The sequence below is a fragment of the Gambusia affinis genome, linkage group LG09 (assembly GCF_019740435.1).
Source record: "Gambusia affinis linkage group LG09, SWU_Gaff_1.0, whole genome shotgun sequence".
Classification (NCBI taxonomy): domain Eukaryota; kingdom Metazoa; phylum Chordata; class Actinopteri; order Cyprinodontiformes; family Poeciliidae; genus Gambusia; species Gambusia affinis.
The window spans coordinates 21,420,783-21,434,265 of record NC_057876.1 but is presented as its reverse complement, the minus strand read 5'-3'; the positions used below and the strand labels follow the sequence as shown (position 1 = coordinate 21,434,265).

At 36.8% G+C, this 13,483-nt stretch overlaps 1 long non-coding RNA gene across 1 annotated transcript; it reads left to right on the top strand.

Moving 5' to 3' along the window:
* The first annotated feature begins 486 nt into the window (after positions 1-486).
* On the top strand, positions 487-13,427 carry LOC122837158. The gene is made up of 3 exons (XR_006371714.1): positions 487-576; positions 3,993-4,068; positions 13,287-13,427. It is a non-coding gene; the product is annotated as an uncharacterized LOC122837158 (long non-coding RNA).
* The last annotated feature ends 56 nt before the right edge of the window (positions 13,428-13,483 follow it).

The window sequence follows — 13,483 nt, the reverse complement described above, 5'->3', positions numbered from 1 at the left end:
TTTTTAACTATTTGCTGTGCACACATTTAGTTAACTTTATTTGTCAGTTCTTTGTATTTTTTGTTAAATGCAACAAATTAATTTCTTCTTTTTGAGTTACCAGTTTCCTCTGGACCTGCTGCTGAAAATCATGCAGACGAGCTCCAGCTGATTGAGGTCCATACATGGCTGTCAAACTTCCTCAGCGGGCCGCTCCATTGGTTCGCCTGCTGTCACAATCCACAAGAAAGCTGAAAAACGATAACCATTTCATGTCAGTCTATAGATAATTATTGATTATCTATCAATAACTGGTGTGGTGACCTTTCCTGTTTTATCCAGGAAAAAAACAACAATGACTCAACATCGTTGTTTTTTATTTTTAAGCAGTTATGAGGCAAAGTGACGGAACCTTAAACTGCTGCTGTGGCAGTTAGTCAAAAGGGTGTTGCTAGGTAACCAAAGAGTGAGTGAGTTGCTAGGTAACCAAAGAGTGAGTGAGTTGTTTCCACCAACCTTGCTTTGCTTGGTTGAGAACGCTAAAACCTTTGTTCTGCCTACATCTCCCAGAATGCTGTGCAGTTCAGGATCAGTTCGGTGAATATGCTACATATTTAATATTCTATCAGATATTGATCACGTTTGTCACAATATATATTATTGATTTATTGTCCAACTCTAGCGGTAAGCCACAAAAGGAGGATCAACCATCTATCAACTGCATAATACTGTACATATTTTTCAGTAAGCTAACATTTCTGTGTTAAAATATTTTTTATTAATGTTTAATGATAGTCTAGTTATGAAGGAAACCAATTCATTAGCTGATCATCAAAATTAACAAAAATAAATTGTCATAATATCACTCTGTGAAGAAACTATAAACTGCAGGGAGACGTTTATTAGTTTGATTCCAGCTGTGTACATTAGGCAAGGCACTAAACCACAAGTTGCCTATTGAACTAAATAATCTTTTGATGATCTTTTAATTTATTGAGGTGCACTCTATAAACGTGACACTAATAACTGGAGAAGATGAGGGGATCTCTCTTGAAAGCTGGATATTTTTTATCCAAACTAGAAAAATATTAGAAGCCACTGAAGCTGTTTTAATGCTTTGCCCTTAAGGGAGGCTCAGTGTTTCATTTCCACGTTGCGCTAAAGGGAAGATTTTCACCTTGTAAAGGTGAAGGTTGGGGTCTTCTTTCAGCTGACAGGTATAATCCCACTCCTACAAAATGGTTGTGTCCACACACTAATCACAGCAGCAACTATAATTGACTGATCCGACTTGGGCTCAGGCTAATTTATGTGTGCAACCCCAAGAAAGCTTAAAGACAATCCTGGGGCGTCATCTTCGTGATAGATTTCTCCCCCAGTGCCCTTGTTCCTCCGGCCTCTGCGTCAAGCCTCCTACGTCTGCATTTCTAAATTTGACAGCTTTTTCTTTAAATTGAAGCTGCTTTATCTGCACTGCAGATTGCAGGGTCAAACAAATGGTTTTGGTTTTGTGGGTAAAATTCAGCTTTAGGCTTCTGCATTTCAAGTCTGCATCTTCAGATATGTAAAGTTGTGTTTTTACAGGCCAAATATTTAATTATTATTGAATGTGTGAAGAAGGAAAGACATCTTTTGCATTTGTTTCTCATGTAAAATTACCTTCATCCATAAGGAAATTTCAGTTAATTGCTGCCAGGCAGACGTGCAAAGAACCAACTCAACCAAACATCAAAATTCATTTTCAAAAGTAATAGTTAGACGTTTGCATGGGGATATTTGCTTTGTGCAAATTATTTTTGTAAAATTGCAAAACAAAACACAAAAAGAAAAGAAAAGCGCAGGATCAGTAAAGTCGAACTGAAATGAATTATTTAGAGTCACCATGTTCACTTCACAGTTATTGCAGCCAGAAACTAATGATCATCTCAGACCTGAACTTTCAGAGACACATAAAGACAATTACAAAGTCGACCTTCTATCACCTGAATACCAAAATACATTAACGACTTCCCAGGTCTTCCATGAAGACACTGAGTTTTTATACTCCTCTAATCTGGAACAAACTTCCAGAAAACGGTGAGCTCCTTTAAATCAACCCTGAAAAAAAACTGACTTTGAATTGTCTTTGATGGAAAAGCAGCTGGGACATCAATATATATATATATATATATATATATATATATATATATATATATATATATATATATATATATATAGTTAATGTGTGTTTAATTATGATTATTCTTTATGGTTTTGATGAGGGCATTTGACAAAATATAATGTTTCATGTGCTACACAGCTAACTTAACTTTAGATGTTTTTCTGACCTAAAAACATCTAAAAGTTAAGTTGCAGACATAAAGCTGCAGCTTAAAAGCACAAAACTTAAACGTATGCACTCCATTTGACTTTCTGTTTTGGTGTTTGGGAACTTTCTCTTTCTCTCTTCCTCTCTCTTCAGCTAAACACAGACACATTTAATACTTTTTCTGATTGCTGCTAGGAAGTTATGCCTTGCGGCATTTGGATATGAATCGCTGTACAGTGACCCCCTTCCTGTTCATTGTTCTGAGATTTTTTTTATATCTGAAGTATTTGACACAATGACTGGTTTTGTAATCCAGGAGTGCTTTTCTTTTTCACATTGTGCTGATTAGTTGAACCCCTGAGAGCAGAGATAACTATTAAAACTATTAATAAAGCAGCTGTAAGTGTTTTCAGTGGATTGTTGTGGTACCTAATCCCTGCAGATGTGAGACACTTACTGTACATCGGACCTCCTTCGATTATTCATTTTCCAGTGGTATGAGTGGATCATCACCTCTACTGCCCATTTTAAACAGAAAATTAATTCAGTAAATGTCCAACTATAGGCTGTTGTATAGAACGGTGATTATTACAATAGATTAAGATCCATTCAAAACAAATCATGCTGACTAAATGGTAATGGTAATAGACAAGAAGCTATAAAAAGAAAATACGAGTCTGAACTTTTGGGTCGTTTGGTTTCAGCTCACAACTGCATTAGATGAATTAAGCTGGAATATTCTATATTACTTTCTATTGTCAGCATATTTGATAAAAAGCCACGGCGCTGGTCCATCTGTTAATGCTTTCTGGCTGCCTCAACTTGTCGCAGCACCAAGGCTTTTATCCTTTTTTATTTATTTATTTAAAAATAAACAACTCAGTAATTCATTAAAGCAGGTAGACATATCCACTGTAACCTCTTTTTTAAACAAAACAATGCTCAAAATGTAGCATGCAGTGCTTTTTCCAAGCATGAAATTTAAATATTTGAAGCTATAGGAAAAAACAGAAAAGCTTATTTGAGATGCAATAAAATGTGCTTACAGTCAAAGAAGCTCAGCAATTCCAGCAGTCACAGGAATTTATTACCATTCCCTCAACCTTTTGTGTCGATTAATTTCTGATCGGAAAATTATTTACAATCACACACGATCCAGTCCACTGACTGAATATGCATCTGCAGAAATACTTTATAATAACAGCTGTTTTTAACGGTGTTTGGTATTTTGTTTTATATTTTAGTTTTTCCAGCGTTTTGGAACAATAAGCTTCCTGCTCATTATAAAAATGACTGTTGACCTTGAGTTTATTTAAAACAAGGTTAAAATCCTTTTTATTTGAAGTTGCCTCTTCTTAACATTTTTTATTCTGTTCATTCACTATATTTAAAATTTTAATGTTTACTTTGTCTATTTTTAATCTGCTTAATTTTTATTTTATTTTTGTTTTAGATAGTAATTATTACTACTATCTTCTTGTTGTATGTTGTTTTTAACTATTTTTGTATAAGCACTTTGAATTGTCTTTGGCTGAAAGGTGCTACATCAATAAAGTTTCCTTGTTTTTGTCAGTGTGTTCATTTTCAAAGGTTTTAACTGAAATACACATTATTTCTGTCTATTTGTCCTAATATCTAAAAAAAAAAAAAAGTCCCTTCATTTTGTTTTTCCACCCTAAACAATCTGCATATAATCACATTTCAGCTGTAACCTTACCATGTGATCGTGGCCAAGTTGCCATCTGTGGGAGCTGCGAACAAGATGGACTTCCAGCTGTAAGGTCAGTCGGAGTTGGCTTGGGAATGAAGTCTGAATACGTTGGTAGTTATGTATTCATATGGTCAACCTAGTTTCTGGAAGGTCATAATTAAATAAAACCCAGAAACTGGGACTCTGGGTGTGTTCGGATATCCGCATCCGCCTTGATTTACTTGTGAAGAAGTAGTTTTCTGAAACAGAGCCATGTTTTCTTGTAATTTATCTTAAAAACTGTCTCAAGAGAATACGTATCAGTTGATTATAATCATCTAATTTTCTTGCTAAGTCCTGCTCCTTTAGAAACACACACAAAGGCAAATTTTCCTTGTCTCTTTATCATTACTACCACAGGGATTATATTTATGTTACTTTGCAATAGTTCAGAAATGAACAAATTCCAAGATGGCAACCAAAAATTAATTTTAATTCAGTTTCTTCCAGTTACTAGTAACTCGGGCTTTAGTGGTGGTTTTAAGAAAGAACAAAATAAAAACAGAAAAGGAAACAATTTCACCAGCTGCAGCTTTGAAAAGATCCAAACTCTGAGAAGAGCAAAGACCTGCCAGAAAAATTGTTGTTTGGAGAATCAAATGAATTATGAAAGAGAAGAAAAACAATTTAGTCTTACATATCCAGCTGCCTTCCTAATAAATCACTGCCACCCAAAAAGAACTAATTTGTGTTGTTGTGTTGTGAGCATGATTGATGAGCTCGCTCTGGGTTGCAGTAAAGGAGACACAGTTCAACAATCCTCCACAATATCTTTAAAAGTCTCACAGAGAGAAAAATATCTTTAATCTCCTCCAGTCGTATCCATTATAGCTATTGATAACGATATTTTTTCAGAAGAAACAGTCAAAATACTATATTTTTTTTCCACTAGTGTGAGGTTTGTTGTGGGTTTGATGCCACAAAAGTAAACATTTAAAAACAACAACTTCAAGTTAAAATTTGGTACAGCAGCTGCATTTTGTTATCATGAATCTTAACTTGTAAACTTAACTGTTGTAAGATGTTTTTAGTTCTAAAGTAAACTTTAAATTAGTGGAGCATGAGAGTTTTTACAAACCTTTAAAATTCAAAATGCTAAACTTAGACGCTTAAATTACCAAATGTTTCAATCAACTCTAAGATCAGTTTTAGTATTCACTCTGAAATGTGCAAAAAAACCCCGAAAACCACAAGATGGAAAAAGATGTTGAAAAATAAATGAAGACTCCAGCTAGTTCTCATTACATCACATTCTGTTTTGTAAACGAATATTTTAGCAATCGAGTATTCTGTGAATTAGTCTTACAATTAATTGGCAAAAAAAAAAAATTGATTTGAGACCAGGATGATATGAAATTCATTTTTGGGTTCATCCGTAAAACTATGTTTTCGTTAAGCATCAACTACAGGTAGCGTTCAGTCTAATAGCTTACCTGTATAAATGCACCTGCCGCGCTCTTCACCGCCACCAGGCAGCAGCTCCGGGAAGAGAAAAGCTCCAGGCATCGCGACAGTCAATTTAAGGATGCTTACAGTTCCCCCGAAAACAATAAAAACCCAGACATTATCGTCAATCAACAAAATCCTCCCAGACCGAACTGGAAAACTGGATATTATGCTGCTAGCACTTAGCACTTAGCAACAACTCATACGCGAAAGTGAGGGCGTTGCGCAACATAAATACTAACACTAACACATAATTTAACGAAGCTCTGAGGCAGAAAATTTCCCTCGAGGAATTTTAACAATCAAGGAATCGTTACAGAATGATGCATGATATGTTCATGTGAAGCACATTTTTTCATTGAGCTGAACTGACAGCAAACCTGAACTCTGTGCTGACCTGCCAACACAGGACATAAACATGTGAATGTTAATGTTCTGGATGCAGCAACCACATACAAGCAAGTCGGAGGGAAAAAAACAAGATTAGTAGCTCAGTGCTGTTGTTGGGCAGGGGCTGATTTGACACCACAGACATCAAATTGATATTAATATCTATGAGATGCCTTTACCTTTTGAATTATCGCTGTAGCGGTCAAATGCCTTCCAGGAGTCGGGGAAGCTGAAATATGAATGTTTAACAAGACCGCTGCTTCGTTCTCCTCGATGCAAGCCTCAAGCTCATGAGCTGAATTATTAACCACTGCGAGCCAAAGTCCTGCTGAAATTACATTTATAGGCCTTCTCTTGGCAAAGAGTTAAGAAACAGGAGAATTTAAAATAAAGAAATGCACACTGACACGTGTAACCATCAGACTGAGCTGCAGATTTCCAGGGAACACAAAACTGAATGGCACAAGATTGAAAGGGACTTGCTCTCTATTTGATATACATAATTTATTTGGGTTGATTAAAGTGATAAATAAGGCCAGGCAAAATAGAATCAGCCAATAAAAATAATATATCTGCACTTGACGTGTTTACACCCAGTGCAACAAGGAGAGGTAGACAGATTTTTCAATTTAAATAAAAACTGACAGGCGCACGGCTCCAGAGTCAGGTAATGTAAAATGACACCTCAGTCACTTGTTGAATAGCCAAAATTAATCTGAGTTTAACTTTGTAAAGACTACAGCCATATTGGGCAATAGCTGTGTGAAAGGCAGCGGCTCGTCTGTTTTACTTTAGTGTCAGGAACATTTTAAAATATTAGAAAACGTTATTGTTCCCCTCAGGCATGCAAGTTTATTTATCAGTAAGATGGCAAACACTGTCACTAAAAATGTCACAAAATATGATTCAAATGGATTTTCAATATATTTCATATTCAACTATATTGAATGAGGATGAACTTGTGTTTTTTTTTTATTTATCTGCACCAAGTTATTTATATATATGACTTTTTCTTGCCTATGGTTTGGTTTGATTATGTTTTATGGGTTTTGTTGTGTTTTGTCTCTCTGTGAATTTCTTTCTCATGTTACATATTTCTTCTATACCTTTTATTTTGGAAAAAAAATCAATATTTAGGTTTACTCTGTTTGCACACCTGCAAAGTTTTACCTTGAGTTTCTCAGACGTACTTCTTGTCTTGTCTTGTCTGACCATAAAATATTTCTCCAGAAGTCATTCGACCTGCTCAGCTTTGAATTTTAGACAAAACATTTTTGTTGCTGATTGTTTAAAATCTAAAAAACCAGCCAAACAATTAAAAATGATACATTTTGCCAGGAAGAGCTGTCAGAACCAACCCAGAATTGAACTTTGTTGACGGCTTCACTAAGTGACATCGGCATATATTTAAGCCTTTAAGTTTGATTTTTGACATAATAAATATCACAATAACTGTTTTGTTTTCTTTAATGGCCATCAAAGCGGATGTTGTAATGTAATTCCCTCATGAAAAAATTTATCAAAAGCCTAATATCAATATAAAATCCATAAATCTGATAGATTTTATGCTTAAAATAAAGATCCTCTTGTATGCAAGCCAAAGTGAGAAGGAAATAAAAATTAGATTGCTTAGATGTGATGCATGTAATACATTGTTTGTTTGACAGTGCTCGTTTCATGTAATTTCCCCTGTATTCTGAATAAATGGTGACATATTTAACAAGCATAAATTCAGGGCAGCATATTATGCTGTAAAGTCCATCAACATGGCGTCATATTCAGGAGAAAAGCTTTCATTATTCTTCTGATGTCGATATTAGAGCTATGAAAGCTTTATGACAAAATGTCCCCCATTATTTTAACAATCTTACTTCCTTTAAGGGTAAAAAATATGATTGGATTGTCTTTTAGGGAGCGGCTGAGCCAGTCTGCAAACCAAATGGGAAATAAAAAACACAAGTTAGTACACTTTCAGCAAGACGAACATTTCTCGTATTTCTCCGCAGGACCTTAATGTTTTGTCATACTCTCTTCTCCTCCTAACACTTCCACTTGCAGCCATCTGCTCAGACAAGAGCATTGCAGTTGTACAGCATTCACAGCTTCCCCACTGCTTCTCCAGCACTGCATTAGAAGCGGGATCTGGCAGTACAAGCCACACATAATGAACAGGACTTGCACTATATGTAGGAGTTATAGAGTCCAGATAAAAACAGGCAAACCAAGAGCTGCTCTGATTGGCAGCAGCATTGATAAACAGCTCTCTAATAGGTTGTGGATAGGAACATCCCATCCATGACTGATTCTGACAGCTATGCTGCTCTGCTTCAAAGCCAAACATCCGCTCTCCTCAATCTGGCTCCAGACCTCATTTTCACATGTTGCCTCAGAGGCGCGGATGGCAGCCATCTCAACCTACACACTAACTGCAACACCCTGGACTCACCCCACCCAGGCTATTGTAGATGCAGTAGTAAAGCTGTTTCCTGCTCTCTCATGGTAATGGAGTGCCACATATATAACCTTCATAAGATGAAGGTTTAGCAAAGAGTGGCCACTTCTGGAGACGTGGGAGAGAGCCGTTGATGTGATTGGAGCCAGAGCTCGAAGCAAAGAACACATATGTTTTACATTAACCCAGAAAATGTTGCTTTGTGTCAGGCTGGAAGCGAACTACAGGGTAGCCTGAAAAACATCAGCCTCAGGCCGTTTTACAATTTACAGAAATGTAATTTTCTGGCCTTTGCCATCAAACACAAACACATACAATCATCTACAATGCTTCATGCTGCCTGGAGGTGTAATATATTTAAATATTCATTTTAATGCATTAAACACTACATGCATCATAAAAAGAACTGTCGTATTATCTTCACATTTAGGATGTGAGAATTGAGTTTTATAACAGCAGGATGGAGAGTTGACTCAGTTATTGGGCGCTGTAATCGAGTTAATTTTTAAAATAGATGGTAAAGTCGCTGTTGCTTTGTCACGAGGACTTCTGATGTGAAGAGAAATAATCAAAGAAAGATAAACATGATTGTAGATACGCAAACAGCTCTAGTTTCCTGTATAAACAATCGTCAAATTTTCTCTGAGTTTCACTTTGATATGTTAAGCCAGTGGAAAACCATTTTGACTTCCCTACCTAACACCGAAACCTAATAACTAAAATCTAATTTGTGCCGCCGCCACGTATTGTAGAGTTTACACAAAAACCAACAAAAGAAAAGCCAAGCGGATGGGAACAGATGGCAACAACAAGACAGAGTAAACCTGCAAAGCAAAATGACAGCAGAAAACCAGCGGGCAAAAATCTGAGAGAAAAATCAGTTTCTTAAAAAAAAGAAACAAAACCCAGAGCATTTAAAAATCTGAGCATTAAACAAATGCTCAGATGAAACCAAGTCAACTTAGTCAGGAGGTCTTTAACTCTTTCCTGCATGAATTATGATATTTTATGTCAGGATTTTTTTCAAACGTGTTTTTGATTTTCTTAAGGCATAAAAAGGTGGGGAAAAAATTGTTATATAAAATGTTCTAGGATTTTTTTTTCCTCCAAATTCAAAGTTATTATTTGGAAAATACCTTGGTATTTTCAGCAGTATCATTGGTTTTAGGGGTTACTTTATGTCATAATATTTTTTTACCTTCAAGAATCCTCTACAGCAGAAGGGCTGGTTGTCATGCTTCTTCATCTGTCTGCCATATTGGATTTAACAAAAATTGTCTTGCACTTGCAGTGGATGGCCAGTAGTTGGCAGTGTATTGCATGATGCACTGGTGTCCACATCAGTGGTCTGTGTGTATTTTGTAAGATAAAAATCCACAAGAAAATGGCTTGTACATAACGGTCCACTGCAGCTATGCATAAAACAGTTTTAATTAAGCTGCCGGTCCACAGATTCTCTCCAGAACCAGAACCGAAACAAAGTGAAATCTAGGCCAAATTAAAGTGCTTTAAAAATTTATCTGGAAAAAATGTATTCATGAGAAGCAAAGTGTGTAAAACATTCTAAGCCAAGCGTTAAACCGCAAAGCCAAAACTTTAGCTGCGCAGTGAGTGATTGTGTGTGTTACCAGGTCCAGTATCGTAGAGCGACGGTAAACAGGCGACATCCCGTCTCCCACAAACCTGAATCCAGTGACTGAATTCCCTCACTGTGCCATTTAGTTGTGCTGTCATTATTTGTGGGAAGGAAAGACTCTGTAAATTAAAGGATAGAAACTCCAGGGGACGGGAATCCTGTTTCTGTTTCTGCTGCATCAGGGTTTAACTCGCTCTGTTGAGCTGTTCTCTGACTGCATGCCAACATAGTTTTGTTTCTGTAGTATTTGGAATTTATAGCATCTTAAGGAGTGTGTTAAATAAATAATGAGTAGATTATTGCTGAACGTGGCGAAGGAGAAAGTTCTTGTACCATCGTGCTGGACTGATTGCAGGTCCAACACTCACTGCAGTCACGTTTCTCTACATAAGGCGACATTCATATCTAAATATAGCCAAAAAATAACTTCCACAAAAACGTAATTTAAAATGGAAGTGCATCAAAAACAAAACATGAAGTTCTCTGGTCATGTCCTCATGTTTAACCTTTGTAACACATTAGTGTCCCAGCAAACAGGGCAGAACAGGGAGCAGAGTGACGGCAGGTTGGGACACGATGATGCTGCCAAAAGGACTTAAAAAATTAAGACTTTTTTATTCAGGAGACAAAACAAATCTTAAAAGACCCTGATACTGACTCCAGTGCTTTCAGCAAACAGAAAGTTTGCTTCAGCTGAATTCAAAATACTTTTTTTTTTTTAACGGCCAAAGTTTTTTTATCTGTCAGATGTGAATTTGTCTCTAAATTTGGATAGATTTATGTTAGTTAAATTTAATTCATGAACCATCCTTTCCAATCTGTTCAACAGTTACAACCAAAAATATTGACATTTGAGTCATATTCTAGGATTTATCATTGAAAATATCCGCCCATCCATGTTGGCTCCATTACATGAAAAAGTGATTAAAGTATTTATTCACTCAGATCAGTCCAAGTGAATATAATTAAAATCTTTCCACAGTGGCAATTGAATCAGGGAGTGTTTGCTTTTTAAATTTCCTTCCTACCACGTAGCGTTCCAGTTTTTGTTGTCGGCCATTTTTCCCTGTTACAGAAAAAAAGAAGTCAAGGGCTTTGAGTGAAATGAGCGCACACTTTGCCAGCCTGGCAGGTCGGTGCCCAATTGGGAGCCCTTAAATGAGTGCAACCTTTGAAAGAGCTGTTGTTTGCTGAACCAAAAAAGCTGCGGTCACGGTGGAAGTGAGCACACAAGTACTTTTTCTTGTAGGGCTGACATATCGCAGCTAGGATCCTGCTACTCATAAATGCCTGGCCGCCTGGCAAGGTCATCGGACGAATCGGGGCATCCTTGGTTTTGCAGTTTGCGATGTTCGGAGCTGCACATTACCACGTTGCTGTGTCCTCCGCCGCCTTTCATGTCACACGGCCCCTATTAAAACCTCAGTGTAGACTAAATGGGAAGTGTTAGTGAAATGAGGCATTTTCTGTAAACTTGAATTCTTGTAGACAAGCTCTTGACTATTATAAGAGTTTTCATGCTGTGATTTTAATTGGTTTCCAATTAAACTCAGACCCACAAGCATTTTGCAAATAAAGTTAGTAATGGTTTCCAGCATTCCTTTGCTAAAAATGGCACATGGGCACAAAAACACACATCCTCCTGTGCTACCAAAAGGTCTTTTTTTCCACTCTTTAACACAAACATCCAATTAATTGTGGTTAGTACCCATTAAAGAGCTTTCCTGTGACATTTGTTTGACTGTCAGACAGAATCAAATCACATTTGTAACTTGAACTGAAACAGTTTTCCCTAAAAGCAGGTCCGCAAATTACAGTTTTTGTTTTGATGAGTTTGGAAGTGGTGGTATAAAAGGACACGGCTAACAATAGCCAGAAACTGTTTCAATTAGGCTCGGTTTTAATTTGTTGCAAGTAACATTTAGCAGTTGGCTTTGGATGAAGACGCAGCTTATTACAGTGGCTGCAGGCATGGTGCCTCTTCAGTCTACAGCCCTGTCCCCTCCAATTAAATTAAATGAAATAATATCTGAATGTTGTTTTATTTACTGGTCCAAGTCCAAGTCTGCAACTTTTCAGAAGACAGACCACTGACCCGAGTGGAGGTCACCAACTCATCGGTTGAGTCTGAATCAGGAGTAGACGAGATTTATTTGAGAAATGTCTTAACAATTAATGGATCACACTGGTCAGTCTTGCCGTTTTCTTCAGGGCATTAGAAAGGAGTTACAGCGACGGTTTTGTTCTGTGAAATGTTGGCCCTGACGTGACTCTTGCAGAGTTTCTAAGACGACTGTGGGAGTTTTGTTATCCAGTCCACTTTAAGGCTACCCACATTGTTATGAAATGGTGTTGCCAACTTAAAAGTCTCTTCCGTCCTTTTTTTTTTTTTTGTCACAAGTAAGTTTCAGATCATTTGTCAGCATTAGACTGCTCCAACAGAAAGGATGCATTTTATTGTGAAACATTAAATAAAGAAAGGCGACAGCGCCGTCAGTCATTGCAGTTTTTATAAGGTAAGGCCATTCATGTTCAGATACTTCATAAGTAAGATTAATAAAATGCAATTAAATATTACATTATGGAGAAGTTATGAATCTAACCATTAGTTACCAAGGAGAAAATCACCCACCATCATAGCCTCACATGAGGTACAAAAAAAAAAATAAAATAAAAAATAAATAAAACAAACATGTAGAGGTTCCTGGCCGCTTGGCAAGGTCGGCTCTGGTGTCAGGGGAAATTAAGTTTATGAAATAGTGGTATAAATAATATGATGCAAATTCAGAAAAAGTCTGCAATTTGATCAAATCAACAAACACGTCAGAAAGTTTTCAACTTTTGTAACTCCTGCTGTCTATGAACCCAACTAGCTGCACTACTTCCACAGATAAATTAGCTTGAACTGAACCTGTAGTTACATGTAGTTACATGTAGTTACCCATAGGTACATGTAGGTAGTTACATGTAGTTACTGGGTACACAGTCGGTGTTTTCTGTCACTGCAAAGACAAAGTTACATGTATTTATCTGTCTGATGCGTGACGGTTACAATGTGGATATTTTGTTCAACTTGAACAGACTGAATATAAATTAAACTGAATGAAGATTAAATCCAATTCAATATGTTATTATTATCACTATATTAAATAAACAGGTAAAATGACTGGATTATTTATATACAAAAGTAAATACAGGGACTGACAAGACAACAAAGATGGACAGTGTTATTTTAAGAAAAATAAGAAAATTTACACACTATAAATAAAATACTCTAATTCTTATTTGACTGCCAGTTTGCCCGTTTTGCTTTTCTGTCATTAAGGTTGAGGCTGACTGCAGGTGGAGACTGTGACCTACTCATGTGTTCAAACAAGCACTGGAGGTGGAAAGCAACAAGGGCTCTCATCCCTGTTTTCACCACAGTGCCTCGTGTTGGCTGATTGGGGCACCTGCAGCATCAAGATGGAGCCTGCATGCTACAAAGCTTTGATGAAGCAAATAGCTGGCAGGTAAAAAATA